The sequence below is a fragment of the Lonchura striata genome, chromosome 4 (assembly GCF_050655825.1).
Source record: "Lonchura striata isolate lonStrDom1 chromosome 4, ASM5065582v1, whole genome shotgun sequence".
NCBI lineage: Eukaryota > Metazoa > Chordata > Aves > Passeriformes > Estrildidae > Lonchura > Lonchura striata.
In genome coordinates, this window is record NC_140706.1 from 25,005,383 (window position 1) to 25,031,697 (window position 26,315).

The 26,315-nt window shown below is 35.8% G+C and overlaps 1 long non-coding RNA gene across 1 annotated transcript in view; it reads left to right on the forward strand.

Moving 5' to 3' along the window:
• Nucleotides 1-26,315, forward strand: part of LOC146767565 (uncharacterized) — a 42,933-nt gene that overhangs the window by 4,346 nt on the left and 12,272 nt on the right. The window lies entirely within an intron of this gene.

The window sequence follows — 26,315 nt, forward strand, 5'->3', positions numbered from 1 at the left end:
TCCCTCATTGGAGAGATTCAAGAACCATCTGGACACAGCCCTCTGCAATGTGTTCCAGGATGACCCACTATACTCCCTTCAAACCTGACCTATTCTGTGATTCTCTAACAGTCAAAAAGGAGAAATTTTCACAGGACCTGCCTGACTTGTCTGCAAATCAATTAAAAGAAATGTGTAGAAACTTTAAGCTGGCTTTTTCTGTGATGAAGTAACATTTATGTTCAAATATAGCTAACACACAAAATGAAATTCAGTGTTCAGCTTTCAAAGGCCAATAGGCCAAAAAAGTCTGAAAATATATTATTTTTGCATGTCAATATCAAGCAGCATCTTCTTGAATTTGTGGGTTTTTAGCATTTTAGCAGTCAGTGCTTGCACAGATTTTTATGAGGTATTGGTACAGCTATCACAGATAACAAAACAAATCAATTGAGACTAGAAAGCAATCATCAAAACACTAATGAAAAAATCTGTAGTCTGTAGTCCTAACCATTTCTGTAAGATTTAATTCTGAATATTTATGTGACCAGCATCAAATAAAAACTGAAAGAGAGCAAGTCCCACAGATGCAAAGCTGACTGTAAAGGTCCATATCAACCAGTGCTGCTGAACAGATACATTCTGCTTTTAAAAAAGTCAGCATTAAAACCTGACACGTGGAAAATCCATGTGACTCAACATTTGCACAGAAAAGGGAAGAACCACACATGGCAGCTAGTTTCCCAGGCAACTCTGAATCTCTGGGAATATATCCTAAAGAATTATGTTTCTCAAACCTTTTACAAGAGAAACTATTGTTACATGATGGTAAGTTATGGAATGCTTTTCTGTTTGATCTTAATTAGATAATTGTCACAGTATTGTCCCAAATGCTCTCCAGACTATTTAGGTGGGAATGATTTCCTTGTGAGTTTCACAGGTTCTTCCAACTTTTTCTTAGTAAATTTTTTGTTCCATTTTGCCTAGTTTTGGTAGGATGATATTGCCTTCCTCTCAGTTTTTTTTTTGTTTTGTTTTGTTTTTTTTTTTCATTTCCCCAGAAAACATGTACTGTAGAAATCTCTGATGGTGATGATACTTTATGAGTCATACTTCCATTAGAGCCTGGTTTAAAAGATCCACTGAGAGTATTTTGTCTCATAGGACCAGTGTGACCATGCTTTTCCCAAAGGAAAATATATGAATAAGATTATAAAAACTAAAATCACTAAGAGAAACTGTCATTGCTACTTTAGCACAAGAAGGAGGGTGCTCTGGCAGATGAGAATATGTGCTTTAAAGTTTACTCTTCTAGGCAAAATTTTGCTTGAAGGCTGTCCTGTCATTGGCAAACCATAATGCCTATAAGCCAGGTCTTGTTGAAGACATAGGTGGATGTACACACACACAGAGTACTACTCCAATATAGTCCAAGTGCACTGAATCTGACTTGTCTCCAGAAGACCTGATCAGCAGCACCCTATGTTTATCTGAGAACACTTATTCTAGACAATAATGTCACCAGAAATAGAATGCAGGTTGTTCATCCAGAATGAGAAAAGGTTTCTGGTGAAAACACTGGTGTTGTAGTTCAACAGTGGTGGGCAGATAAACACCATGGAGTCACTTGGTCACTTCCCTCACTACCTCCACTGGGACAGGGGAAACAAAGTGCCTCAGTGCTGTGCAAATACTGGTCAGCCAAAGCTAGAACATTAGTGGTTGCAGCATTGTCTTGGTCAAAAACCTAAAAACACAGTGCCATATAAGCTGCTATGACAAAAAACAAAGTAGTAGTAAAAAAAAACAAAAAACAAAACAAAAAAAAAAAAAAAAAACAAACAAAAAAAAAAAAAACCTAGCAGAAAGCTGAGGAGTAGCTAGGACCACTACAATGAATGATGATCATTCATCAGTAGAAGTTTTATTTAACCAAAATAAGAATAGCATATATCCCACTCTCAGGATATCTGCATTTGAACCGTTCAAAATTAACTCATTTGGGGGGTTTATAACAGGTGTAGGTAGGCAAGACATTTATAAGTATTTTTAATGAGCTCATTTTTGCCTACAGAAGAAACCCTACTATTGTGATTGGAAGAATGTTTGTGAAAAAATTGATTAAGGACACATTGATTTGGTGAAAAACTAGGTTATTTTTCTATTACAGAATATAGCTCTTGTTTTTGAGATTTATCCAATCAAAGGCATAGTAGCCAAAATAAATCCTTAGAAACTAGTGGGACAATAATCCCTCTCATGAACTATATGCAGACATTGCTGTAAAGAACTCATAATTTGAAGAATAAAAGATAACAGTGATCATTTGTATTTTTTGTGAGGGATAAATTAATATTTTTTATGGTAGTATATATCTTCTCCATAGAATTCTCAAGACCACCTATGCGAGTTTCTTAGTTTCTTTTCTTTCTCAGTAAATTTAAAGGGTAGTTGCTTTTTTTCCATTAATAGCAACAAAATAAATGAGAAAAAGCTTTTGTTTTCTGCTTAAATGCATTCTCATTTTGCCACAACTTATCCAGACCGAATACTTCATAAGTAGCATCATGTTTATAAAGACTGAATTATGGCTACTTGCTCACCAGTATAGCTGATCTGATAGTTCTCTGAGGCAATGTCTACCTTTAAATGAAATAACATAATGTTTGCTGTGTCAACAAAGATATGTCTGAGGAGTAGATATTTACATGCATTTTTTAAATAAAATTAATTTTTTAAGTACATCTATAAATTATACAGTACATCTTTTACCTCTGTTGCTTGTTTGGGGTTTTTTGTTTGTTTTTTTTTTTAATTTTTCACAAAATGTTTGTGTCATTAAAATAGCAATTTTTCCATTCAGGCTTCTATAGTGTCATAGTGTCCAGAAATCAAATATGGAGGAAGTAAACTGATCCTAGATCTTACCTGGCACCCATCTAACCTCACAGAAAAATTAAATTTTAAATGCTGTAAAATTAAATTTTAAATGCCGTGAGTGACCCTATCACTCTCTACAACTCCCTGAACGGTGGCTGTAGTCAGGTGGCGGTTGGTCTCTTTCTCCAGGCAGCACTGACGGAACCAGAGGACAGAGTCCAAGCTGCATCAAGGGAAATGAAGGCTGGATATTAGACAAAAGATTTTACAGAAAGAGTGATAAAGTACTGGAAGGTCTGCCTGGGGAGGTGGTAGAGTCACATCCCTGGATGTGGCACTCGGTGCCATGGTTTAGTTGAGGTGTCGGCATGGGTTGGACTTGATGATCTTGAAGGTGTCCCAGCCTAGTGATTCTGTGATTCTCTGTTATCTAATATCTCTGCACTTTGATGTAGCCTCATTCAACTCATACCCTTTTTGAGCATGTGCGGTTCTGTATGGGCTTATCCCTGGAACCTCTACAGGTTGAAAAATCCAACAAAACATTAGTTTTCTTCATGTAGACATCTTAATATTATTCTTTGTAAATTGAGAATAGTTTCTTCATTTCTCATATCACTATCATCATACTTTTCAGCATCTGAATATAATTTGGATTTACTTTACCCAAATGTCAGTAACAACAGAAGGCACTGCACACCATTTAAGAACTTATTATTGTGATATTCAGTTTAAGGAAGGGGTTTCTGTTCTTTCTAATATTGCATTTTGGAGGAGTTATCTGTATAAATAGCTTAACTTTGAAAATTTAATTTTCTATATGTCTGTGCTAGATTATCCATATTTCATAAAAGCAGAGATATTGCAATGTCATTTGAAGAAAAAATCATGGTAGGTGGTAAGCAAGAGTTTTTATATTTTATATTAGCCTTCTCTGATGAGCACATAAGTCTCCCAGACTTCAAATATTAAATTTGATGAGCTTACAGAACAGCAATGCAAATTATTATGCCCTAGTTGTCTCATATATCAAACAAACAAACAATAAACCAGAAGTTCAGTTTCTGTTGAAAAAATTGTTTTAATTTCTTCTTTCCAGGACATAAAGTCTTTTTGGACAAGTACTTTTTAAATTTCAACTCTCCTCAGGGATAGTGTATTGTTTGCATAGATATATGGTGTGCTTCTCTTGTGACTTAAAAGGAGAAATATGTTTCATAGGTAGACCTGAGAAGCAAGAATAAAAGATAACATTTCAAAAATCCACTTGTTTTAAAGGTTGATAATTATTAAATAAATGTAAAAGTATTAATTACAGTCATACTTTCCTGAAATACAAATTATCACTGAACATTAACACAAACTGAATTTGATGGTAACTGACTAATTTTAAGGTGATCGAACTTTATATCAATGACACATTTCTAAATAGTTCTTTGAAATTGTAAGAGAATGTCAAAAACTGTATATTTAAGCAGTTAATCATTAGAGTGACAGATGAGTAGGTGGTTCTTAAGTGTTTCTTTCCAGCCACATTCAGATTTCAAGCTACAGGAGGAGCACATGTATTCTCTGTAAAATCTGTGTAAGATCGGCTATAATAAATAATTAGTAAGTCATAAACAAATGCATAAAATAGATTTTCACATATTGCATAATCTGCTCACATGCATTTATCTTTCAATTTAGTGTGTTCTGCAATAGACTCAGGTTACATATACTTTACAGGTACAGGGCATGTATTCCTGGAGGAAAATCATTGGAGAAAAAACATGTTTGAGGTAATTGCCTAATAGTATAGGAGTTTGAATTTCTTGCTTAAATAGAGCAGATCTGGGCAGTTCTGCTTTTCTTTATTGTAATGTTCCAGTATTAATAGCTTTTGGTAAAGAAACAAATACACAAGATGGCAATAGATTTAAGTACTCATAGGTTTGTTCTTTCAACATGTTAATACAAAGAAGCTCAAACAGCATAAAAAGTAATGTGCCTGATAACCTGTCTTAAGCATGACACTGCTGCCTTATATTAGGTTGCTATTTCCTGTGGCAATGCTTATGCTGAGGCACAGTCAGTACAACAATTTCTCTAGTGAGGCCCTAGCTACACTACTTGCAGAAACATGTAAAATTTCCATCAAATACAGAGGTTTTTAATAATCCCTAAGACATAATGATCACATATAGTCTTTCTGAGAGAACTGTCCTTCAGGATATTTTGTTATGAGTAGACAATAAAGGTTGTTCCAGTCAGATAGATGGCATAATGCTCTGCGCTAAGAATTGCTATCAGATGTACAGATAGGTTTTTCCATATAAAATACTCTTTGATCTCACATCCAAGAAAAACAAAATGATTCCTAGCTCAGCTACAATATTTTAAAGTACTAGGCAAAACTAATCATTACAATAGAGGTTTTTCTGTGCAAAGAATAAGCATAGGGAGAAGGAAACACACAAAATGTATTATTATTTTAATCTAACAGGCACCAGTTATGTTTAAGTATTAAACCAGCATCAAAACTTATATGTATGTCCACAGCTAATGAAAGTTAACCACTCAGCTTTCATTATGCATAATAATTTCCTCCTGAAGAAAACATCAGCTTTGTTATTTATCACTTACTGGTTACTGCTGACCAGTGAAATCATACTGCACCCATACTGCATTCTTGGAATGGTACAGAAGAACCCATAATAGAGGTATCATTGGCTGCATGCAAAGGAACACATGCTAGAAAGGATCATATAGTTCCCACTGAAAAGGCAGATGAGTTTGAAAAGGAAAGAAAAGATGTGGACCTGTTGGAGTGATACAGAGAAGGGCCATGAAGATACTCAGAGGTTCAGAGCACCTCTCCTATGAGGACAAGCTGAGGGAACTGGGGATGTTCAGCCTGGGGAAGAGAAGACTTCTGTGAGACCTTAGAATGTATTTTCTGTAGATGAACTGTGCCTATAAAAAAAAGGAGAGCAATTTTTTAGCAGAATATGTTGTGATAAAAGGGGTGAGGGTTTTTAACTAAAGAGGTTTGATTTAGATAAGATACAGAAATAAGTTTTTTACAGTGAGAGTAGTGAGACATTGGACCAGGTTGCCCAGAGAGATGATGGAACATTGTCCTCCCTGGAAGTGTTCCAGGTCAAGTTAAACAGCATTCTGAGACACTGGATCTGGTTGAAGATTTTACTCCTCATTGTAGGGGTATTGGAGTAGACGACCTTTAAACATCCCTTCTAATCAAAACTATTCTATGTTTGTATGCTTTTTCAGCTTATATTTACTAAATGTCAAAAATAATTAACGAAATATTGAGACCACTCCATCCTCCAGTGTAAGAGAACTTGAATTTAAAAAATATCAAAGAGCTAGTGTTGAAAGCAAATCTGTCAGGCACTTCATACACTAATCACAAAAGACCCCCACATTTTCTAGAATTAAAAATAAAATTCCAGAAAGATACTGCTCAGAGATGCCATTTATCCTGGAAAAGTTGTCACTTGTGACACATTAGAAACACACAAAGACTGTTGTGTGTTATGGGAATGGTCCCCTAATTAGTTTTGTCATTAAAATTTATTTAAAACCACTTTGGTTTTGATATTTCTTAATTATTCCAATGACACATTCAGATGCCTCCAGATGGCTTGGATCAGGATAAATAGCACTGAGAATCTTCCCTAATAGCATCCTACTCTGCTAATATCATTCATGCAATATCCAGCTTCTCTATATTAATTTCAACATAATTAAGTAACAAAAGTCAAGAAATTCCTTTGGTGACGTTTTGGGTTCAGGAGAAGTACCTTCAACTGCAAAGATGTACAATCTGAAAAATCAGCAGTATCAAAGTCTGAATAGACAACAAAATTTCTACTGGGAGGTTTGGAAAGAGGTTTCCAATACATACAGATGGTTTGATTACTTATTTCCATTCTCACATTGAAAAATTTAAAGTGATATGATTCTAATTTTCTTACAAAAAAATTTTCAACCAACTTGCCCAATTGTTGCCTTCAGGGGAAGGCAAGGCGACCTGGTTTCGAGGAACAGCACGGCAGCCCAGCCTCGCCCAGGCCACTCGGGCCACAGACATGCACAGACACCAATGTGGTGGACGGTCAAATGGTGTTTATTATCTTATCTCATGGGGTTAAATACTCAAGGGGGACTTTGCTACGTCAAAGGAAGGAGGTAGGGTCTTCTAGGGTTAGTATGGAGTGGAAAACTACTGGGTTAGGTGAGGTTGCATGTCTTGGAGGTAATAGATCACATATTACAGGATGAAGGGGAAGGGTCTTGCTTTCCGTCACATCCCGAAATCTTCCATTCACCTGTCCCTATCTACTACACCCAATAACAATTGCATTGAAATATTGAACCAGATTTAGGCCCATTAGTTACTCAGCACTTGAACTGGATTCTATCAAGCCCATTAGTTTCTCAGCACTTACCTTTAGGAAGTTGCAGCTTCATTTCAATAAAATGAAAAACACAGATGAAAAATATCAAGATAATGCAGCTGAGATACTGTATCTATCCATAAGGAAAAAAAACCCCTACTATTTTAATGAAATTGGAACCAAGAGTATCATCAGTTTCCTATAGGAGCAGTATTTCCTTTTTCTTTCTTTAAATCTAAAAGTATTTTGCATTAACTATGACAGTATTAAAAAAACTCCTATATGATGGGGAATCTATCAAAAATCTAAGCCTCTATTAGGCAGACTCATTTGGTCACCAATCTTTGATATGCACACAGGTACTTTGACTAAGGTAATTAACATAAGGTAGATTTAAAATGGTACATGCATTGTTAACCAAACTGCCCTTTCCTGAAATCCTTTCACACCTATCTTTGTGTTTATACTCTATCCCAAGATTTTCTGTGAGACAGGAAGTTTCTCAGAATATTGAGAAATACAGTGATTTATTAATTCTTGAAAAAAGCTAGGAGAGTTTGAGCTACAATTTTCTTATCTGTTTCCCAAGGAGTCATCTATAAGAGGACCTGAGTTTATGTCTTCCTCAAAGAAAGAAAACAGCGACCCCAAGTATGACTGTATTTTAACAATTTGAACAATGCTGAACAATTTCAATAGTCCAGCGTCATTTGTTGCCTGAGCACAGAAGAGGATTTGTGAAAAGGACTACAATTCTGTGATTCTATAATTCCTGCTCTAAGCATCTCCTAAATGGAGGAGTTTCTAAGAAATCGCAGCTTGAAGAAAAAGAGGTAATATGGGGAAATATACACCAAAGAAAGCAAATATGTTTTCTGATCTCATTTTCAACCTAACACTTTGTCATTAAGACCTAACCTGTGCATTATCGAATTTTCTTTACAACTCAACAACTTAACACTTTCCAGGAGCCCAAATACCTCATTCTGGGAAAGGTCCCTTTTAATGATAATGTCAGTACACACCCAATCTTCAGTTTCCCAGTCATGGTTCATCTGAAATCCTCAAGCAACCTCCTTTTCAGTTTGAGCAAGCACCCAGCATCCTGTGAGCACATAGTTCTGATGCATTTTCCAACAGTTTTTCATGTCTCCTTAATACAGAATTATAGTAAAAATGCAGTGAGCCCCAGATCCAGGGAAGAAATTATGATGTCTGGCTCCAGATCAGAAGGCTGAAGGATAGCTTTATTAAAACTATACTATTACATTAATATACTAAAACAGATACTATACTATTCTACTTACTTCTGTATACTTACCTATTTAACTAACTATGAACTTGTGACTCTCTGCTGAGAGTCCAAGACACAGCTGGATGCGATTGGTCATTGAACCCAAACAACCTTCACCAAAATCCAGTCAAGCAATCACTTCAGGTAAACAGTCTCCATACCACATTCCACATGGGGAAAACAAAGGAGCAGAGATATTGTTTTCTCTTCTCTCTGTGCTTCTCCAAGAAATCCTGAGACACAGAATTATGTCTCTCTGTCCAGAGAATGTGAATGTCACACAGAATCACAGAATTATTTAGGTTGGAAAAGATGTCTGAGTCCAGCATTTGGCCAATCAATTGTCACCTTGTAGTTAGACCCTAGCACCATGTGCCACATACAGTCATTTTTTAACATCTTCAGGGGTGATGATTCCACCTCTTTCCTGGGCAGCCCATTTCAGTGCCTAACAACCCTTTCCATGAAGAAACTCTTCCTGATGTCCAGTATGAATCTCTCATCCTGTTGTTGGATATCTGGGAGAAGAGGTCAATAACCACTTATCTACAACCTCCTTCCAGGCAGTTGTAGAGAGTGTCAAGTTCTCCCTGGAGCCTCCTTTACTCCAGACTAAACATCCCCAGCTCCCTCAGCCACTCCTCACAGGACTTGTGTTCCCAAACATTCACCACTCTATTGCCTTTCTCTGGACACACTTTAGCACCTCAATGTCCTTGTAGTGAGGGACCCAAACCTGGACACAGGATTGGAGGTGTGGCTTCACCAGTGCCAAGTACAGGGAAGAACCACTTTTCTTATCCTGCTGGCCACACTATTGCTGACACAGGCCAAGGTGCCATTGGCCTGTTTGGCCACTTAGGTACACACACTGGCTCATGTTCACCGGCTGTTGACCAGCACCCCCAGGTCCTTTTCCACTGGGCAGCTTTCCAGCCACTCTGCCCCCAGCCTGTAGTGCTGCATGGGGTTGCTGTGACTCAAGTGCAGGTCCTAGTACTTGTCCTTGCTGAACATCACATTACTGGCCTTGGTACTTCAACCCAGCCTGTCCACATCCTTCTGCAGGGCCTTTCTACCCTCCAGGACACCAGCACTCCCACTCAACTTAGTGTCATCCACAAATTTACAGAGCCTCTTGATCCCTGCACTTGATCCTTGCACTTGATCCCTGCATCCAGATCATCAGTAAGGACATAAAACAGGGCCCCCCATAAAACAGGGAAACACCACTAATGACCACCTGGCAACTGGATGTGACACCCTTCTCCACCACTCTCTGGGCTCAGACATCTAGCCAGTTTTTAACTCAGTAAAAAGTGCACCCATCCAAGCTGTCAGCTGCCTACTTTTCCCAGAGGATGCTGTGGGATACAGTACCAAAGGCTTTGCTGAAGTCCAGGCAGATTACATCCACAGCCCTTCTCATCCACCTGGTGGGTCACCTGGTCATAAAAGGGAGATCAGGTTGGCCAGACAGAATCTGCCCTTCCTAAACCTGTGCTGGCTGGGCCTGGTCCCCTGGTTGTCCTGTATGTGTCTTGTGATTGCACTCAATATAATCTGTTCCATATAGATACATACTTTCAAATCTGAGTTCAAGTGCACACTTAAAAAAAATAGGACATTGAAGAATTTGCCTAAGTGTAATGTGTTGTGGCACAAAATAGTGGATCTTATTAAAAAACCTTAAGCTATGATGCACAGCTACTTATTCCACCATCTAAACTGTATTTTTTTTTAAACAACTATTATATATTATTTTTTCAGCAAGAACAAATGTGACACAAATTTCCTCAGAATAATGGATAATTAATCAGATACAGCATCTGAATTCTGGAGCATTTTATATCTACAAGTTATTGATGTCCTCAGAGCAATGCTGAAAAAGTTATTCCATTCAAGTATAACCTAAAAGGTTGCCACCCTTTCTCCAGACATCGAGAATCACAACAGATGGAAGATTTGGTTGAACAGTGAAAGGTAAAAAATGGCCCCTCACCTGTCTGAAACAAAACATTATATCTGGGAGAGAAAGCCAACAGGGTAACAGGTATTGGAACTAAACTTGTGGCAACCCATTCAACCTTTTCAAAACTGAGCATCTTTCTCAGAAAGCTACTATCAGCATCTTGATTTCTAAGTATATCAATTATATCAAGTCTGCAAAGCAGAAGCACTAGAGCCAGATGAAAAGCCTAGAAATTTGTAAAGAGGATAGATGCCAATTATTTCAGGGGAAAAAAAGGCTATGAAATCCTAGAAAATTACTTGGGCTTTTTTTTTTCAGCTAATTATTTTGAAAACTAAAAATGTTACCTGAATCTTTTTTTTTTTCTTTTTTTTTTTTTGTGAGATGTAATGGCTCAGTAATAATGGAGAATTAACGAGGCCCAGTTAATCAGATAAACCATGCCTCAGCTTCTAACATGCTCAGTATGAACAATAATTATCAGAAAGGGCACCTAATTAATCAAAGGTAATTCTGACAATTAGTTGCTAATCTAGTTATGCAGGCCAAGGTTTGTTAACCCATCTGTCTATTAAAAACTTATTATGCCAGTAAAGGAAATCAAAGATAACAGATGCCTTTATTTTTTTTATGCCTTGTTTTTCTTTCATCTGTTAAACTCGTAAATATTGCAGACTTCAAGAGCTCTACTTAAGCAGAGTTGGTGAGGAGTTGATCACAAACAAAATAGCATTAAGCTCAGGGTTATTTTTAAGGCAGTTTTTGGAAACCACTACCTTGCTTTTGCTGCTCTGACTTGTGTTTCCATGGAAGCAGGACTAGACACAGACACAGTCACTAGCAGATGAGGCAATTTCAGCTGCCAGTTTCTAGTTCTCAGCTGTTTCCATGACAACCAGTGCTGATGCCCTGAAAAGGAGGTGAGGTATTTAAAACACTACAGTACTTTTAATAAATATCTGCTGCTGTACACGCACAACACAGACACCTTACATCTCCAGCTACAAAAGCGCTGCTCAAAGGAGCACTGAAAATACAGCTTCATACCAACTACTACTATTTCTTTGGGTTTCAAGGAGAAAGAATGGGTGGTTTCTAAGAGCTGATTCCATCCTGACATCCAGGAGCCAAAGGGAAGGGTTGTTCTCTTCTTTCAAAAAGAAGATGGAGATAGATAATGATGCTGTACTAAATATATATTATTGTTTCACAAAGAAAACAATATTTTTCTATATTTTGCTATAAAGAATTAACCAAAACCCTCTTGAAAAAGTCACAGTGTGTCAGATATGGGACTAAACTACTTAAGATAATTCTCAGGGTGCACAGAAATTTTGGGGCAGCAACTGTCTTTTTCTTCGCTTATATTTTTCACAGTTTTTGAATAGCTGCATACGTCTTTGGTCTTGGGAATAGATAGGTGCAGTCAAGCTATCTTCTTCTGTCTGCACTCTTTGGAGAAAGGATACAGAGGCATCAGTTCTTCTGCCAGCAGGTACATGTCACAAGACATGCCACAGCTCTAAACCAATTATCATTCTAATCCTAGCTGCAGTTTGAATCTGTTCCCTTCCCTTAAACAAAGCACTTGAACTAGAAAGGATTAAAAAAAGAGAGGGAAAAGCCAAGTTTATTTATCTTGCTAAGAGAAACTTTAATATGACACCTCTGGGAATAAGGGGAGGTGGATTTGTATGTGCAAATTGATATATGAAAGCAATAACACATTTTGTGTAGAGGTTGTGATGTCCTGTCTTAGAAAACTGAAAACTCAAAGGGTCCATACCATTCCTGGTGCAACTTACAGGAGAAGGAAAAAGAAAGGACGACATCTTGAATAAATGTCATCTGTTATACAAGCCTGTAATACCTTAGAAACAGCATTGTCACCACTATATATTGCATATATCAAGAAAAAATGCTAGAGGCTTTCTCTCAGCGATAAAACAGAGCATAAGTAGACAACCAATAAAATTGGAATAAAAAGCCTTAAAGCAAGTATTAAAACCAGATTATCAAAAGGCAGTATAAAATTTGGTACCATAATTAAGAATAAAGCTGTGCTTGTGCTCTTCTGTCTTCTAGAGGTGCCTAATTGTAATACTACAAGGATGACATAGACTAGTGGAATTAAGTTTGTCAGCGTTCTCTTACATTGTGAAAAAATCAGATTCAGACTTCCATGATATAAATCAAATCTACCAGACTCCTACATGATAAGAGCTGATCAGATAGGTCCACAAATTAATGAACTCATGAAGTCTTTAATTCAATATTTTATAGATATGCACAAAATATACAGTAGTTTTCATTAAACTATATTTTAACAAAGGAATTTTTGAAGATAATTGTGTGTTCAGTCAAGTTAATAAAAATACTTGTTTATTTGGAAATTATAAACAGTTGGAAATACATGCATAATGTGTTATTCAAAGAAATTGACATGTACAAAAATAATTTGAGGTTAAGAATGGGCTTCCTTTATTCCTGCTTGAAAATTGCCATTAGTGTATTTATAGCTGTCTCATTGTTGCACCTACCACATAAGGCAGGTACTTCTGTAGTGGTAAGAAAACCTATGAAGGATTCTAAAAACCTACCAACTGGAGAACATCTAAGTATAGGGAGCATTATTAATCTTAAGATTATATTACTCGATTTTCCCAAGAAATAAATAATTAATTTTGGTTTTGCATATCTGTACAAAGGACCATCCTGCCTCTTGCCAGTCTCTGACACATCTTTTAGAAAGCATCATATGTTTGAATTCCCATGCCATACCCTTGAAATATTCCAACAAAACTGAATAAACATAACAAAATAACAGACATTATTTTTTTCTTTATGGTATTTTTAACATAGCAGAAATAATGTTTAAGTTTATCAGCCCAAGCAAGAACAGCTTTCCATCAGAGGGAAAAAATATTTTTGATAGTTAGGAAAGATTATGCAGAAAGGAAAAGTCAGAACAAAGCATTCATTTTTTAGAGACTATAAAAACTCAGGTTAGGAGCCAGGTCCTTAAGAATGACAAGACTGCAGTGGAGCCAGAATTACATTGAACAGTGCTCTCTATTAATGTTTCAAACTGCACTAGCACAAAGCCTGATCATCTTTGCATTTGCCATAGAAATTGAACATGTGCAGGCAGGAAACACATCCACAAAGAAAAGATCAATGCCTATATCCTGGAAATTACACTCTTTGCCTTTCCTTAGGGCACAAGTAGGCTGAAAAAAAGCCTTTAACTGCAAGGAAACCATTGCTGAGTATACCGAGAAAAAAAATCAAATGCTATTGAGAATTCAGTGGTATGAGGTGAAGTCAAGACTACTTGGAAATGTCATTTAGGGTTAGGAGCATAGAGCATGACTTTACTACAACAGAGAAGGATCTGTGGAGCAGGAGGCAGAATCCATCACCATGAACAGCTTTACAGCTTTGACAGAAAGCTCCAGGAAATACAAAAATGCACTGACCAGTTTTTTGAGTGCAACTAGAAGGAACAGTTCTTGCTCTAGTTTTTGCCAGGTCTCCAAACATGACAGTCAAAAAAGGTTTCCCACAAGCTAAACTGAAGAGAAGCTGTGTATGACAGTTAGCTAAATTGTTTATATGGGATCAGACAGAAATCTCAGAAGCCTGAAGTGCTGCATTTGTCACATCTGCCTATAGAAGCAGGTCCATGGAGGGCACATGAGGATGAGTCAAGTTTGAACATAAAGTAATTCAGTACCTGCTCTGAGGCAGAGGGAAGATTACAAAAGAGCAAGAATTTAATATTTGACTCATGGTCTAGGTCAGAAGAGAAAAATTTCCTGCTACTTACAGTAGATTATGCTCTTACACACAACTGATTACTTCAACTTCTGAAAGGAACACCATGGGGGAGAAATGTAAAACAGTTGAAGGGATGTAGGCAACAATTTTTCTCTTTAAAATCAGAAGAGCAAAGTGGTAACAGAGATGATGTAGACTAAGCCACAGACAAATTAAATTAAATAGGAAATTATTCTGGCCAAATTGGATCACTTCAGAATATTTTTCCATGGGCCAGCTAACAAGAAACACATGAGCCAAAGGGCAGGAGACCTATATTTCTCTTTCCCATAAATCCCTGGCAGCCCAGCAGAGAAATGCCATTCTGAACAAGCAGGTTGTCACTGTTAGCACAGAGCTGCAACTAAATCACCAAGCAGTTACACAAGACCAAAAAGAAGATGGTCACAGGTCACAAAAGATAACTGCAAGTGATTGTAAGTTGCAAAATGGAGTCAAAATTCTGGGAAGACATACTTCTTCATGCATTTTAAGTTAATCCTGCTCAAAAATATAGGAATAAGAGAGGTAGAAGGCAGATGGAAAACCAGCTGATTCTCCAAATAGGAAAAGTGGAAGACATTAAATATAGGGAAATGAAACAAAAATCAAATAAATTGTGCAGCTACATTTGGGTTTATTGGTTATCACTGTAGTTAGAGATTAATCAAAAGTATTTCAGTTCATTTCTGAGGCTAAAGTATATAGAGTCACAATTGAAAGCCATAGCAACAATATACATTATGGTCAAACTTCTATTATGTGTTTTATTGATATGCATAAGCAAGAATATGTTTCTTTTGACTCATATGTTTTAAGTAAGCACTGTTTCAGGAATCAAGAGACAGCACTTTTTTAAAAAAACCCTACTGTTAGCCAGATGACTGCATAAATTTCAATATTTCATTTGTTTGTTATTCTTTTAAATAGCATTTTAAAATTCACATGCTCCAATTTTTGCATTGCATTCACTGAATCTTTAACAGAGGAACAAGGCATTAAAAAGACAGTTTTCCCCAAAAGAAATTATAGAATTTTAGAGTTTTCTCTTTGCTGTCATGACTGAAAGAAAATGAGCAGCTGCCGTGATCTCCGACAAGAAGAAAAAGCATAGTCCCTTTATTAAGCCACATATGTGGAATTCTATGAGTTAAAATCAACAAATTCTTTCAGTAGATCTTTGGTTTAGTAGTTCTTTGTCATGAATCAGAAAACAAGCTGCCAATCAAGGAAAGATATGCTTTTGTAATGCTTCAACTTTGTGTCTCAATAAAGTCCCATTTCAGTCTCTTAGGCTGTCGGTATTTGTGGTGGCATCATGCTGCAAGGATTACTCAGTATCAGTCATCCAAAGAGAGCTTTAGGCCTCTTTCCTATCTAGCAAAATCTGTAAGTAGGAGCTGAGTCATGTAGCCATGTCTTCTTACAAGATCACCAAGTCCTGCAATTTATGATGAGTGCCTGTAAGCATGTGGCAAAAGAAAAAAGCTCCTCTATTAGGAAAAGTAGTGGATTTGAAAATTATTTTCTGTCTTAATGAAAAATAGCATACTTGGTAATGCTGGGAAGTAGAATGCTTTCCTCAAAAAAGCTCCCATAGTATAATAGAGTCATGTGTATATCTCCCTGCATCTAAATATCCTTTTTTCTACGGTAGTTTCAAGGCAACCTCAGACATTGCTATGCTTTATGATAGGAGAACTTCCTGCAACAACGTTTCCAGAAAAAAAAAATTTTCCATGAAAAAGATGGATTTCTTAGTATCCACATATTAAATGTCTATATTTTAAATACTTAAAATTTCAGATTACTTGTAGTTAGCATTTTTACTTTCTGCTTTAGAGATGATTGAATTTTGCTTCACATATTCCTCTAATTTTAAAATTTATTTTAGAAATGTTATCTCCAAAACTATTTTCTTTATGTTCTCAGTATTTTTATAATACTTTACTTACTTTTATCAGTTTTCCAGTTTCCTTGGAATCTTCAATTATTTTGTTTTCATTCTTAACCATCATGAAAAACTTTATTTTTAAAGATAAGAGCTTACTGTGAACAGTCAATCTTTTATGTCTATCACCAATTTCTTCTGACATTTCCCTGTTAGCCAGTGAAGCTTTTCAAAGACAAATTTAAGAAGAGGGCCTGAGAAGGTGTCCATATCTAAAATATTGTTAAGTGTCTTGATGCTTGTCATTATCCTTATTTACCTTTCATCTTTTGCAGTCAGTTTTCTAAAGAGAAACTTTCCACCGTGGTAATGGACAAGAAATTACATGGTGTTTTAGGCCTGCCTCTGTTTTAAATTTGTGTTTTATGTGTGTACAAATCAACATTGCATGACCTAAAGTTCTGAAAAAGTATTTTGGATACTTTGTAGAGCAGTTTTCTTGGAGATACTGTTTCATTCAAACATTTAGACTTCTATAGCTCATATTTCAAGATATCCAGAATTGATGTTCATTACATGCTAACTATGTAGCAATATTTTTTCTTTAAATTTTCATGGGATAAAGCAAAATACTCCATCGCAAAACAGCCAGTAGTTTAAAAATATTAATGTAGTGGACACAAGAGCAAATCCCTGCTGTGTTCATTTTAAAAGAAAAAATTGCACACTTCATCATAAGGCCTGGCATTTTCCAAATCCATGACTGTTTGACTGTTTTATACAATAGCCTAGATCTAATGAGAGCAGTTGCTAATAATGACAATGCATATGTACACTGAAAATCAAGGTTCAAGACTCCTACACAGCCTAATGAAAGACTTCAGACAGAATGCTACTGGTAGACAGATAAATACCCTTTTCACACACTGCCAGCATCTATTTTTGATTTTACTCTATAACCCCATCCTACACTTGGGACTTCTTTTGCTACAGATTTTTTTTTTATGTTATGCATTTTCTTTGCTATCATATTCCTTCTGAAACGAAACATGAAAAGGAGAAAGTAGAACAGTAAAAACCAAAAGAAGCAGTTGCTTTAGTACACCTAAAGCCAAATTACTCAGGATAAGGAGGTCATCTGGCTTATACTGTAATTAATCAGACTTTCATTATTTAGTAACAGAAATTCATAACAAAATGCTTAATTTATTATTGCCAGGCTATAAAATATTCACTGCTTTCATTTTATTTTATGAAAATAAAATCTATTTTGAATAACTGATTAAAATATGTAAAATGGCTATTGTTTGTATGCAACATGCAATATTAAGTCAACAAAATTAGGAAAAAATCTAATAATACAACTACAAGGAAATTATGATCCTCAGCATTTCATACACCTTTAATCATAAGCTGAAACATCACAAGCATTTATGACTGAATTTTTGTAGACTGCATAAACCAGAAGGAACAAAAAACAAATGGCATACAGATTTGAATAAAGATGCAGTTATTCAAAATATTCTTGTAATGAAAATTGATAATTCTTCATTAACATAAGCAGCATCACTTGAAACACAGTAAGACTACTTTTGTCTTGAGAACATTTTAGAAATTTCCATGGGCCTGAAAAGAACTCAGACAAGGAGGTTTCTGGGTCACTGACTTCAGTTCTAGTCATTGTAAGTACCTATAGATTATAATAAGCTTTATAAAGATGAAAGTTTCATCTAAAAATGTGTTACTTCTTTTACTACATCAGATTCTCCTTAATTGCACCATGCCCTCTATGGTTTAATAACTTTCTTTTAATTTCCAGATGACATCTATTCAGGAAATTCCTATCTATTTCTCTCTGTGTTATTACAATTTTTATCTAAAAAGATATTCTCTCTATATGGTGCTTGTCTCTCTGGTGCATCTAGTAAACACTGGGAGGAGAGTCAGTACATTTTAGGATACTCAATTCTATTGCTATAAGATTGAATGCCATATACAATAAACCAATATTAAGAGATCTTTAGTGTCTCCAAATCACTTGGTAGTAGTAAGTTATAAGTACCCTTAACTCCTACTAAAAAGAATCAGGATGAGAAAATGCCTGTCCTCCTGCATAATCAGAGCACCTGAGAGTACTGAACATGGAGCTGAACTGCAATACTACACCCAGGAGAGAATTACACTGAAATGCTTCCAAGTTAATAAAATATTTCTATATGGTATTCCAACAGTACTGTATTCTCATTTGTATAAAAAAGCATTTACATTTCTGTAGAAACATATTTTGTCTTGGAAAATGTTTTTAGAATGAAATCACAGATGTTTATGTGTTTTTCATGGATGTTTCCAGCTCACCACAGAACCTTCTTCTGTGGTTTCATGGTTACACACTCAAGGCACGTCAGCCCTTGTACAGGAGCTGCATTGCACTGGTTATAATTGCTAGTGAAGAAGTGCTGGTTCCTGATGTTCATTCCCCTACCTACACCCTCCTGCTTCTGGCTACACTCAGCTCTTCTCTGGGATGAGTGATGAGATTGGCCTACTACAGTTGTATGGAGGGACCCATGGTGTTTATCCATAAAACCTAGCACAAAGCAGTCAGACTTGCAGCAGTTCAGGGAGGATGTGGACCAGGGCAGATTGTTTTCTGATCAATATAGCAGAGAGATGCTCTGCTCTCCCAAATGCAATGTTTCCTGCCAACCTTTGCACTTTTATAAAAAAAAACAACATATTGCAATGTGTTGATACAGGGCATAAGTTTAGAATATATGAGAAGGAAAATTGCTTTTCCAGTACTTAGGAAACACCTAGGAAAAAGGAAATACATCAACAGTTAATGTTTTTATCCCCAAAGAAAGCATTAGCATCTTTGAAAAAATTAATGCTTCCACTGTGAAAACAGTTCTTTATACAAAGCAGGCTCTCTCAATGCTTTTTGTCACTGTAAATTCCGATCCAAATGAACATCTCTTTGCAATACTGTCTTTTCTACAAAGCTCATGAATCTGACATACCAGTCCCAGAGCCCTTACAGACAGTTTTCCAGTTCCAGCTCCTTCTCTGGCAGCCTCCAAAGGAACCATTCAAACACTGTGCTTGCAGAAACATCCTTTTCATGCACATCAATTATAGGTACTGAAACAGCAGTTTGTCCCTGTGTTTTTGCATATTCTGTGCAATGTAAGTGGGTACAAAATTATTAGCAAAGGCAGAGTAGCATCTTCATAAAAATCCCTAGTTAAAAAGTCTGATATGAAATTTATACAGACAATTACCATTCTCCTGAACATCCAAATACGTCTCTGTGTTTTCATTTTCAATTTAATAAACATTGGAGGTTCTGTTTCATTTTTAGTTTTTCTAGAGATATTTTAGGGAATTATTTTGTATTTCTTTGTAAATGGATTACAGATACAAAAAAAAGAGAGTTTTATTCTTCAGTGTTGTTTGCTTTTGGCTTTTGACAAATAAAGAAGCCAAGAAATCCTTCAAAATGTAGAGGATGCACTGAGATATGATGCACCCTAAGTCATTGCATGCAGAGAAACTTACATAGGGCTGTCCACCAGTTTTGGAAATGCCACATGCTTTCTGTTGTGTATTCTAAATGTAGAACACATTATGTATGTTTATGGAATATAAATGCAGAATACAAATGTAGAATATTCAGAAACCTGATAAGTTTTCAAAAACAAATGAAAACACAAAGGAGTTCTGGTAGATGACACCCATTAAATTAGAACCAATCCAGTCATAATTCAAGGAATTCAAAAGACATACACAGGAGAGGTGTCTTGATTTTGGAGAGGATTGGAAAAAAGACAAAAGTATCTGTGTGATCAGAAGAGGATCTGCTTAAATGATATAATCTCATCTGGGATCAATGCTAGTTAATGGAAAGGCCACAAATTAAAAATAGTTTGTCCATCATAATGTGTTCTGGGGAGAGTTTCAGGAAAGTCTGAGTGCATGTCTCACATGCTGTTCAATCTAAGACGCGTTCAATCTAAGACTTGCCAGGAGATTTAACTGGGAAACAAACCCCTTTGAGAAAGAGTAAGGCAGAATGGAGTGACTATGCCACTTCAATTAATACTTTGAAGGCACTGTCTTAAAATTGCACATTTTAACAGTGGCAGACAAGGCTATATCCATGGTTTGCATCAGGCCTCCCACTAACAATTTAAGAAAGAACTGAAGTTCTGTGGTATGTCCCAATCTTTGACAACTGCTACAATACAAAACATATCATATAGCAAAGCTACATTTAGCACAGCTACATTATCTCATAAATTAAGTCAGAAAATATTACATAATCTGAAGCATCAAAATGTTGTCATTACTGGAACAGACCACCTGTAGGAAATGGAGGAAGAATGTTTAAGAAATATTTGTAAGTATTACAGATAATTACTTATTATAGATAGTATTAAGAAATATTTGAAGTATTACAAATACTTACAGATATTTCTAAATATTACAGATAAGACATTACATAACTGTTGCTCTTAATCTCAAATAAATATGGCTATTAAGAAATTTACTGTAAATTTATATACAATAAAAAATACGCCACATGCAATATATTCTGAAAATAGCCATTTTTATGTTGCATTTCATCAGCAAATCTACACCTGTGCAGATTTCAAGGCCACAATGTGCAACTGTGCTTCTTGTCACAGCAGTTATGCAAGTGGCCTTGCAGATTTTCTCATAATAGATTTTCTAATCTTTAATTATCCCAGAGTATTTACTTCCAATGCCAAATCAAACTTCTGTATTCATTCACTGAATCTGTCTAACTTCTGTATTTATTCACTGAATCTTATTGTTGGTTTCCTTCAAGGTTGAAAAGTACCTCTCAGCTCTTTCTTATAACTGTGGGTATATATAACTACCAGTCAAGTCATATCTCAGTTTTCTCTTTAATACATTGTTATTAGAGTGTTAATAAATTGAGTTATGTCTTTCAGACATTGAACTTTCTCATTTGTGAGACTTATCCTCTAGCTTTTGTTTTACTTTTGTGGCCCAACAAGACTGTTGATGCAGATTATAAACTGAAGCAAACCAAGGAAAATCTGCTAGAAATATGTCCCACTAGAGAATGTTTACTCTATGAGGTCTCTCAGAGTAATTTTTCTGTTTGATATGTAGTTCATTCCTTATAATGCAAGGTCTCAATTCAAAATACCATGTAATAAACAATTGAAGTATGGACCATGATCCTAGCAGCCTTTCTTAAGTAGATCTAACATTCTGTTTTTAAAAAGGTGACACTTTTATTTGAAAAGGCCTCTTTTCCATGAAACCATGCTGATTGGCATTAGCTGTATTTTTAGCAACAAAGCCTTTGGTAAGCTAAGGTGCATGGAAATAGAAGCTTAATAGAGCTGAACAGATTATTACCGCAACAGCCTCCTTCTTTATACAAAAATAACTATTCTATAATGCTTCAAATGCTGTATAATTCACAGTGTTTCACAGGTCAGTTTTCCCAATATTGAAAGTGTTCAACTTCATTAGAGGTGGAAAACCTGTGATAGAAATGCGTAAGACCTGCACTGATGAAGGTTAAAGGTTGTCTTGCTGGGAAAGTTCCTAAAGATATGCTTTTTGAAACTGTAGTGATATGTTCAGTAATTCCAGAGGGCCTTCACTCAGATCCAGAAATCTCTTTCTTTCAAAAATTTTTGTGAAATCACTGAACCCACACAATGCATTGAAATCTTTATCCAATGTGCTGAACAACTGATCTTGCTCCCTGGAAGAAGCTATTTTTCTTACAAGCCTGTAGGGTCAGTTTTCCTTATAATTCCTCTAGGAATTCCAATAAAATAGATGACCTGGTCAAGAAATTGGACCTAGTTCCTTTTGCCTATCTGGCACTTGGAACACGGACAGCTTCCTTCTATGTCTATGAAAAGATGTTGAAAGCAAAGAGAAACAAGAAAAGTGTTTTCTTACTTCAATACTTTATTAGGAAGTTGGAACTGTTAAAGTCAGAAGGACAGAAATTCCTTCCCTATGATTAACCCCCTATAATTAAGTTTTTAATTAACTTGAAAGCATAAGAAAAGACTGTCTTTTTTTAAGAAGTAAAAATAATTCTATTTATTTGGCTTTGGTTTTAAGTCTTAGAATATTATCACTTTCCAATCCATCAGGAACAGCTTAGTGTGTGATGGTATATAGTAACACAATAATCAAACTCATTCTGCTCCTCTACACTGCTCTGGTGAGACCCCACCTTGAATACCAAGATCAGCTCTGGGGCCCCCAGCACTGGAAGGACATTGATCAGTAGGAGTGATTCCAGAGCGGGCCACCAAAATGATTAGAGGGATAGAGCACCTCTCCCATGGGGAAAGGCTGAGACGGTTGGGAGTGTTCATCCTGGAGAAGAGAAGGCTTTGGGAATGACCTGATTGTGGCACTCCAGTACCTGAAATGAGCATACAAGAAAGATGGGGTGAGACTATTTACAAGGGCACGTACTGAAAGGACAAGGGGGAATGCCTTGAGGAGAGGGAATTAAAAGAGAATCAGTTTAGATTAGAGATTAGGAGAACATTTTTTACTGTGAGGTTGCTGAATTACTGGAACAGGTTGCCCAGAGAAGCTGTGGATGCCACATCCCTGGAAGGGTTCAAAGCCAGATCTACTGTGGCTCTGAGTAACCTGGTCTAGTGAAAGGTATCCCTGACCATGGCAGAGGAATTGGAACAAATTATCTTAAAGGTTCCTTACAACTCAAGGCATTCTATGACTGTATGATTAGGAGGACAAAAAACAATTAGGAGTAGCACTTTGTTTAGGAATCTCACCCGTGCTCATACTTTAGCAGATTGGTTCCTCTGAATTGTTCACCACCCTGTGATGTCAATAGCTAAAATACCAACTGAACAGGTCACTACAGGTCATTACTTTGTATTAACCAACTCAAAGAAGCCTTTCTCAGTTTAAGCAAATATTTTTTACATTTTAAAGTCTGTTCATTAAACTATTTCTTACTCATCTTTACTAAATACTACTTACTGTCATTATTAAATACTAGCAATATGGCAAGTGTAACAGTGTAGTGTATGACATCCATCCATCAAAGCAATTAAATTTCAGACAGTCTGTAAGGCAGAGAAGGACAAAGATGGGGGGAGGGGGGAGGAGGGTGCCTTAATCCATCATTTACTTCTGGTAAGACATTGTTACTTAATTAAAAAAAAAAAAAAAACATGTTAGGAAGAAATGCAGAAAAAAAAAAAAAAGGACATATTAATAACAGAAAAATGTGCTTATTCCCAAATGGAGTAATAATGGAGTAATATGCTAGGAATAGTAAAGGCAAGTTTGAATGCAGTATCATGAATAGATAATGTAACCTAAGATTATATTCTTGAATATTTTTATATTGATATTCTTCAAGTGATAACTTGCAGTGAGCCATTACAGGATATGCTAAATTATCATTTTAAGAAATTATTTTTCTGAGTATAAGATAAAAAGATTTTTTTTTTTCTGTTACATTTAAGTTAACTAACCTTTAAGGACATATGGAAATTATGTTTAATAAGGACATAAAGAAATTACAAGCCATATAGCAGTGAGACTAATATCAGCACAATGGTCAGGAATCTATGTCAACAAATTTTTATTTGTGCAAGTTGTGACTAATAAATACATCAGTGTTGCTATTCCACAACAACCATTTACACTAAAACAGAAAAAAGTCTCCTTCAGAGATCAATGTTGTAGAAGAATAATACCCATATAATAATTTAAACTAAATTAAAGTTTAACTAAATCACAGCCCAAAAGGCTTTTTAAAAATTATTATTTGCCTTTCTGGACTGCCTTGAATAACACAATGGCATGACATGTAGTCTTCCTAAGACTTTCTCTGAGTTTCCAGTCATGTGGTTCCTCTCAATATCCCTCCATTGTCCTGCAAAATGTCTTGTAGCTCATACTTTCCACTTGATTCTAGACCTTTAAGGTTAAGCCAGAACCATAAAGTAACTTATAATTTAAACAGAAAAGAACCTTTAGAGATCATCTAATCCTTCTCCTTGCTCAAAACAGATGTTATCAAATCAAGTTGCTCAAGGCTATTTCTAGTATGGACTTGAATGTCTCCAAGGATAGAAATTTCATCACCTCTCTGGGCAACTTGTTCCAGTGTTTAACCACCTAATATTAAGCCCCTGGGACACTTTCAATTTGTTGTCCTGAACTTTTGTTAGAATCTGTAATGACAGTACTCTGAAAAGTATATAAGAAAATTCTTCTATATGGTATTGGTTCAGGTTCTGTAACCTGAAGAGATGTGTTTACTATTTTTTTTTTTTTTTTTAACTAGAGTGCCATAAGGTTGCATAGGATACTTATTTAGTATGAAAATCCATTTTTTGAGGCTTGGTTATGAAAAGCATCCAAGAAAGAATTTTTTCAAATGTCTCTGAAGACAAAGTCTGGTATATCTGCTAAATACATTCCTCAAAGCAATGCAAGGAAAACATATAGTTAGTTAGATTTTTACCTTGTGAGGATATTTCCTTGGTTTTGTTAATGCAGAACTTTTCTACCTGTTTTATGCTGAAGTAAACCCAGACACACTTTTACCAATTAATTGACTCAGACCTAAGAAATGTGTGAAATGCTAACTTTCCCCATCTAGTCTTTCTACAGTATGACTATTAATAGCAGAAAAAATAAGAGGAAATAGACCAAGCATGGCTTGATTAGCAGTAAATCACCTTTTCAGGGCTCAGAAAACTTTATTCATTCCCTGTATCCTCTCCTCTCACTGCTCTATTACTGGCCGAGTAGCACCAAGATATTTAAACCAAAATAAAGATGTCATAGAATCAATCTAATGGAAACTTGTAAATTCAAGTCAGTGGGACGGCCCCATGTTAGAATATAGAATAAATTGTTTTAAATGCTGCAAGGTTAAAAATCAACATTGGATTTCACAGGCTTTAACATGGTCAAGATACTTGACTGTAATTGATCCCTTCATTTATCTTTTCACCTTAGCCAAGTACTATAACTAATGTAAATCATCTTCTGTTCATTCCAAACTACTTTTCAACATCCATTTGCATTTTTTTATTTATTTTTCTTCTTCAGCTAGGATACTCTCCCATAGAAGAAATAGATTGTTTTAAAATGTTTTTACTACCACCTTTCTTTCAATGCTACATTTCCAGATTTATTGCAATTCCAAGTGAATCTTTAAATGGAGAAATTAGTGAATGTCTTTGCTGTATAGACAAGGTTTTACTACAGGGTATTAATTTGTTTCCCACAAATCCACATATTGCAAATAATATAGAAAGCTATGAATACAGTCCTTTGCAACTGCTAGAAGTCATTTTTATATCTGATCACATTAATCATTACCATTAATATGAGCATTATGATCTCTATATTAATGTAGATTGATATATATATATTCCTACTTTAATTCTCTCTCATCTATTCCTGTTTGTCTAAAGTGACAGAATATTTAAATTTGATCACACTTTTTTAGTGCCAATTTTAGATAGCCCCATATTTAAAGGCACTGAAGAAATAACCATTATTATTTTAGTCTCTTACCACACTGATTTTCCCCTCAGATAATAAGGCATAATTTAAAACCAGTATATAATACTTCTTCCATCACAAACTAAAATAGGTTTGACATTTTAAAAGGATTTAACTTTGCAGTCATGTTGTGCATTATTAAATCCAAGTTGTTGTGTGCTCAAAAATCCCAATGATTTACCTCAAGTTGCTGTGCAATTCATGGTAATTTCACTCAGGCATGGACAGGCAGTCTGAAAATGTTTACCACTTATTTCAGGGCCCTGCTGGTGACTCAGGAGCTCTGATTTATTCCATACTCCCATGTTGCTCTGGTGTCACTTTTTGTTCCTCTTCTATCTTGTTTTCTTCTGGCTCTAAAAAATATCTCAGATTTACAAGGACAATGCCCACAGCAAGAAGTGAATCAGGGACCAGATTCACTGGCACCTGAGAGCATACCTGCACATTCAGACTGGGATTGATGGTACTGTTAAATTTATG